Consider the following 6,631-nt stretch of genomic DNA (forward strand, 5'->3'; position numbering starts at 1 on the left):
TCATCTTTAGAACTGAATATGATTTTTAAATCAGAAACATAATAATTTATTTAATAAGTTATTCTTAACCTTCTCCTGTATTCTGTTTATATTATGAATCTACTGGAATTTCTACAACTAATCCTTGTGTACCTTGATCTTTCGCTTGTTTTCCAATTCTAAGCCCATTTGTTTAAATTTCTTTGAAACTTCCGTAACCTTATATACAATATTATTACATTGACCCTCAGCCTTGCCCATTTTTTTCTGACTTTTAGCTTTTCTGTTAAAATATATTAACCTTGTTATTATTTGGCCATGAAGATGATTGGAGACATCCTGCTGTATGGGACATTGTTGATGAATGCTGGGGCAGTGCTCAACTTTAAGCTGAAAAAGAAGGACATGCAGGGCTTTGGGAAGGAGGTATGGGAGCTCAGCACAGGTGACAACATTAGGGAATTCTTACTGAGCCTCAGATACTTTTGAATCTTCACCATCCTGTGAAATGTCTTCATGATGTGCCGCATGATTGTGCTGTTTGGCTCTTGAGTCCCAGATATGGAACCAGGAACTCAGGTTCTCAGATGCTGAGTCTCTGTTCCTCCATTCCTGATGACTTCAAGAATGCTTTTAACCAGAAAACTAATGACCTTCACAGGAAGCCCAAGCTCTTGGTGTTGCAGTCTGCTTAGTCCCTAGTTCAGCTAGGTGCAAATTCTTGTCCCAAGACCAAGAAGAATAAGGCACATGGACAGCAAAGAATGAGTAGAGTAGGATTTATTAAGCAGAAGGAAAGCTCTCAGCAAAGAGAGGTGCCCTGAAAGCATGTTGCCAGAAATGGAGCTGAGTTCTTTTATATAGCAAAGGGAAGGAATTCTTCTGTTGTTTCTGCCCAAATGGGAAGGGTAATGTTCCCACTTGGCATTGCATCTGCACATGGTTGGGGTTGGTCAGAGTGACTGAATATTGGTTATTATCCATGAATGGCTAAGCAAAACACATTAGGGGACTAAAACCACAATGCTAATATCATGTTAAGGATGTTATAATGAGTCAGGTCAAGTTAAGGACATTTAGGTCCATCTATTGCACCTGCTCCTAGGCCAGGACAGTCCCTTCTGAGCAAACACTTGGCATTAGAGAAAGTTCTTATACCAAATTTCTTTCCACTAGCTACAGGGGCTGTGCAGATGTGGTCTCACAGGTATTTTTCCACTCCCGAGTCCCTCCCTCTCTATCTGCCTAACTAGCCTTTAATTGCCTCTTCTTTCACTGGTGAGTTGAAAAATGTTCGCCAAGATGTGCTAAGTCTCCCAGCCAACTCACAGTTTTCAAAGATATTTTCACTTTGGTGACTGAATTGGAATGCTATTTATTGAAGGGGTTTCAGGAGGGTTTATATAAGGGGCTGTGATAAAATGGCATTTCCCATAGATAAAAGAACTTGGCTAAATCATTTTGACATATTGGAATGCCTCTTCTACCAAGCATTCACAAGAAACCTGTTTCTGAATATTTCTTGGCTTATTTTTAAAAGCCATCCTTTTGGTAAGAATCATATAGATTTTTAAAACTTTTTTAATCCAGGGATCTGAGCAGAAAGGTTGGCTTTTAAGTTTAACACAGCCTCATTTTTGAACAATGTTTATAAGTCACAAGGACATTCAGTGTTACTTGCTGAAATTGACAGCATCTGGGGTCAACCAGAAGACCTGTGACCAAATTCCTTTTTCATGCAAACAGGGCCCACTTTGCCACTCAGTGCAGCTGAAATTATCCCTAAGACTTTAAGAAGAAGGTCACCTGAAACAGGGACATCAGCCTTCCTGTTTAGACACTAAACTGTTAGCAAAAGGGAAGAGATAGTTCCAGGTGAAGTATTTCCACAGAAGAGAAGTATAGAAAAATTGTGAGGGTTTTAGGATAAATTTTGTTTTGCTTTGCACCCTTTGTTAAATAAAATGACTTTGGGAGCCATTAAAAATACATATTAAAAATACGTGTGTGTGTGTGTATGTATGCATGTATATATATTAATATAGGCAAGAACTTTTTTTCTAGTTGCTCATTTTAGCCTTTTCGTATTTTGCAAATGTTACATCATTTTATATAATAAGTGCTAATATATAATGACTAATTATGTTGCACCAAGCACTACTGTAAGTGCTTTAACCATGTTAAATTCCACATCACCTTGATTAGTTATCCAATCTTACAAGCTGGAAAACTGAAAAGAACAGGGTTAAGTAACATATCTAAGGTCTCACAGGCAATGAGCAATCCTTACTTCTAAGATTTCTACTTTCTCTTCTAGTTTCTTCTAATATATAGAAGAAAAAAGTATAAGAAAAAGAAAATTTCTACTTTGTTGATTTATATTGTCTCATCTTACTTGCTCGCTAATTTCCCTCTGTGTATTTTCTGGATATTACCAATCCCTTTATTTATTTACACATTTCAAATATTTATATTAAAGATCTTTTCAAGTGACTTTAATATATCAAATCCCCAGACATAAATCCTTCCAGTTATTTAATTTATGGTTGTCTTTCTTAGCATTGCACTTTCTTATATGTCCATTAGCTATACATGCATGTGGTCTAGGAGTTCAAATTCCATGAGGTTAAATCCTCAATAGTCTCATGTGGTTCATGCCTTGTGGATGCCTTCCAGACCATGATTTTTTATGGTTGTTTTCTCTTCTTTCCTATTGGGTTCACCAATTCTTAAATAATTGAGAATTTTAAATGTATGGTTTCTTTACTATGTGGTTTGCACAAAGTTGAGCCCTGAAACTTTCTATCTAATGCTCAGGGTTTCCATTTTTTGTGACTTCATTTACTCTTACTTCCAGAATACAGTCTTAGACCAGTGTTTATATATGAGGATATCGTTTCCTAAAATCCAGTTTCAGACTGGGTTCTTTATTCTTACTACTGAATGTACATAGTCCTTTATTCTTCTTTTGTAGGTGTCTCATTCTCGACCTACAATTTATCTTATATGGTCATTATACTTTATGTGTTGTTTAGCTTTGATTCTTGGTTAGCAAAATTGATGTGAGATTTTTTTGTTATTGTTTTGTTTTCTTTTGTTTTTAGGACAGTTAGGGTCTTCCTTTCCAAGTCTGTGGGCTCAGATATACTTTTAATAGTTTAAATGCATGTACTCTAGTATTTTATATGATTTTGATAAGGAAAACTTTTTTAAAATTCTGTTCAGTACAATAATTTGATCCCATGTTACTTTGAAATTTAAATCAGTTACATAGTAAATATTCTTTAGGCACAGATCACCAAAATTTTCCTGAGTGAATGTTTGTGGTTTTGACCCTTTAACATTACTCTTTCTCCTGAAGAGAACAGATATATTTATTTTTAATGTAGGAATTTGAGGCTTTTTATTATTTCAACTCTAACAAGGAGCCAACTGTATCTTATGTGAGCAATGGGAAAGCAATATAGTTGCTCATGATTTTACTGTTTCACGGAAATGTGAATATATGCTTCAAAATTTACTTTATTTTCCATTGGTTTGGATAGTAAGGAATCAGGCAGGATGTATTATCTGCAGAAAGAAACACATGAAATGAGTGGCTTTTAGTAAAATGTGAGTAGATAATGTTTATCAATCTGAAATTCTATGTGTATATCTATTGAGTAGTAGAGTTTCATTATGCCAGTCTGAATCTGGGCCTTAGACATCTAAAAACATATTTCCAGAAGTGTTATAATAGCAAAGAAAAAGAAAATTGAGCCAAGTTTAAAAATCTTTAATACTATTTATCTTTATGTCCATCAGCAATCTGCTAAATATATTACATGCAGAATTAAATAGAATTAGAATATTCTTAATGATCTATTTAATTAAGAACCTTTTAATAGAGCATAATGAAATGACAAGGTAGTAGTGTATCCTATCTGAAATAATCTCAGAATACGGAGAGGCTTCTTCAGTAGCCAAAGGCTGACAATATTGTAAAGTTTCAGATTTCCAGGTCTCCAAAAAAAAAAAAAAAAGTAAATTATTGTGTCACTTAGATTCAAGATAAAGTATTTCATTGCTAAGATTCTTCCTTAAAAAAAATTAAAAAGGGACAACTGGAAAATATTCCTCCACAAATAATTATACTTCAAGAGGTCCCTGCATGAATACTAAAGGAACTTTCTACGCTGGATTTATTTGCTTGTTCAATGTTAATGGCAGGTGTACTTAAAATGTAGAACTGGCTAATCATCAATATAATTTGACAAACACTTATTTAATAGGAACTCTGTGCCAGGAATCCTGATAAATTTTCTAATGAATAAGATGCAGTTCATGCTTTGGAAGAACTCCCACACTTACAGATGATATATATGTATAAGCAATTAACTTTAAAACAATGTGCTAACTGTTATAATAGCAGATTATACAAAGCCGAATAGAGCTACAAATTAAGTTGGCCTGTTTCAGGGGAATCAAGGTCTAAATAGTAAAGCATATCAAGATCACTTAAGGATGGAAGGGTTAAATTTTATTTATGACTCCAATATGTAATACTTTGTTGTAGGATTTGAAAAGGAGGCAGTGCTTTTTCTACTAGTGAAAATTACTCCCTGTGACCAAATTGCTTTTCTGAAACTGATAGAAGTATATTGTATCACTCAGGCATATTGAAGACCCTCCCAAAAATAATCGACTGTGATTTCGCTTATTATCTCAATATGAGGGAAGCAGAAGCTGTGAGCAAAAAGTAGTCAAACACATGCAGAAAACCATAGAACCCTTGAATGCACCTGTCCCTGTAATTCATCTACTATTCAACTCTTATTATAGTAGTGTTTAATTAATTTCCCACTTCATTCAAGTATGTTCATATGCCAACTCATACATGAGAACTTCCTTGATCATTTCATCAAGAAAGAAGTGAAAGAACAACCTTCGTCATTCTTTATTTACTTTACTCTTCTTTCTTTTAGCACAACCTGACATACTATATTTGTTTCATTGCTTGTTATTTGTCTTCTTCCTACCAGAATATACACTCCCTGAAGTTGGAAATTGTATTTGTTTTGTCTACTGATGTATTTCCAGTAACTTAAACAATGCCTTTATATAGTAGGAGCTCAATGTGCATTCACAGAATAACTGATTTAATTAATTGTATTATAAAGTACCTATTATATATTAGGTATTACGCTAAAGTTGTGAAGTCAAAGATAGCTTTCTGATTTGTAAAATAATTTATTTAGAAAGAGAGACTCTAGGCCCAAACAAATAATTCGAATTTTGACTTACATGATAACTTATAAAAAAGATGTGTGCAATGTTCTTTGAGCATTCGGTGGGACAGATGACCACTAAGCCAGGGAAAATTGGGACTATACCCAAAGAACAATTTATACTGAGACTTGATTAATAAGAAAACCCCAAAAAAACACATGCTTATGAAATAAAAAGCTTAATGCAGAGAAGGACTTTCCCAGAAGACAAAAGTGAAATCCCATCCCTGCCAGAAGTGAATTCCATTCCAATCCAATTTTAATTTAGCCTCCCTGTCTCACCTATGTGTGTGGGGATGAGAAGCCATGAACTCTATGGGAAAGGGCTCAAAGGCATTAACTGGAGACCCTAGAAAACACTTGTTGCAGTCACAGAAAGAACTAGAAGATAAGGACAACAAACCTCTTCTCCTGCAAGAGGAATTGTCAGACAAAGGCCAACAGTGCACTCCAATAATTTAGACTTAGAAGATTGGAGAATACCCCTCCCCTACATTCTAACACCAGGCTAGTAAGCCTCCAATGGACAGTGGAGGTCAGTTAAGAAAGCTGCAAGAGACAAACTTTCTCTGAGAGACAACAAAAAGGGAAGTTCCAAAGCTAATAAAGGAATCAAAAACATGGTCACTGGGATATTAGAAATCTCTAGAACACAGAGCTACAAAAAAATACGTCAAACAAAACCCACTTGTAGCCAGATCAATATAAATCCTCACACAAAAGTCCTATTTTCCAAAGAAAAAGAGAAAATCTTAAAGTCTTTCAGCAGGAGGGTGGGTGACTTCTTATCTACTCAAGAATAAGAATTAAAGAAGACTTATTGTAACAAATTCTGCAAACAAGAAGACAGTGGAGTAAAATCTTTAAGTCTTGGGGAAAAAAATCTGCAAACCTAAATTTCTATGTACAAGGAAAATATTGTATGTTGGAAACATTGAAAACATCCATCGAATACCACATGCACCCACCTAAAATGTTCAGATATCATATATCAACCTTTAAAATATAGAAGTGAATTAAAGACTTTCTTCAGAAAACAAAATAGATAACTTATTATCGTAACTGCCAGCTGACCAGTCTCAAGAAAAATGCTGAAAGAACTCCTTCAGGATAAAGAATGATATAGGTAAGACACATGGATTTACATTGAAAAAAGAAAGGGGGGGCGGAGCAAGATGGCCGAATAGGAACAGCTCCAGTCTCCAACTCCCAGCGCCAGCGACACAGAAGACCGGTGATTTCTGCATTTTCAACTGAGATACTGGGCTCATCTCACTGAGGAGTGCCGGACGATCGGTGCTGGTCAGCTGCTGCAGCCCGACCAGCGAGAGCTGAAGCAGGGCGAGGCATTGCCTCACCTGGGAAGCGCAAGGGGGAAGGGAATC

At 35.5% G+C, this 6,631-nt stretch overlaps 1 pseudogene; it reads left to right on the plus strand.

Moving 5' to 3' along the window:
* Positions 1-296: 296 nt before the first annotated feature.
* On the plus strand, positions 297-531 carry LOC105530467 (annotated as a pseudogene).
* The last annotated feature ends 6,100 nt before the right edge of the window (positions 532-6,631 follow it).

This window comes from Mandrillus leucophaeus, unplaced genomic scaffold, assembly GCF_000951045.1.
Source record: "Mandrillus leucophaeus isolate KB7577 unplaced genomic scaffold, Mleu.le_1.0 Scaffold823, whole genome shotgun sequence".
Classification (NCBI taxonomy): domain Eukaryota; kingdom Metazoa; phylum Chordata; class Mammalia; order Primates; family Cercopithecidae; genus Mandrillus; species Mandrillus leucophaeus.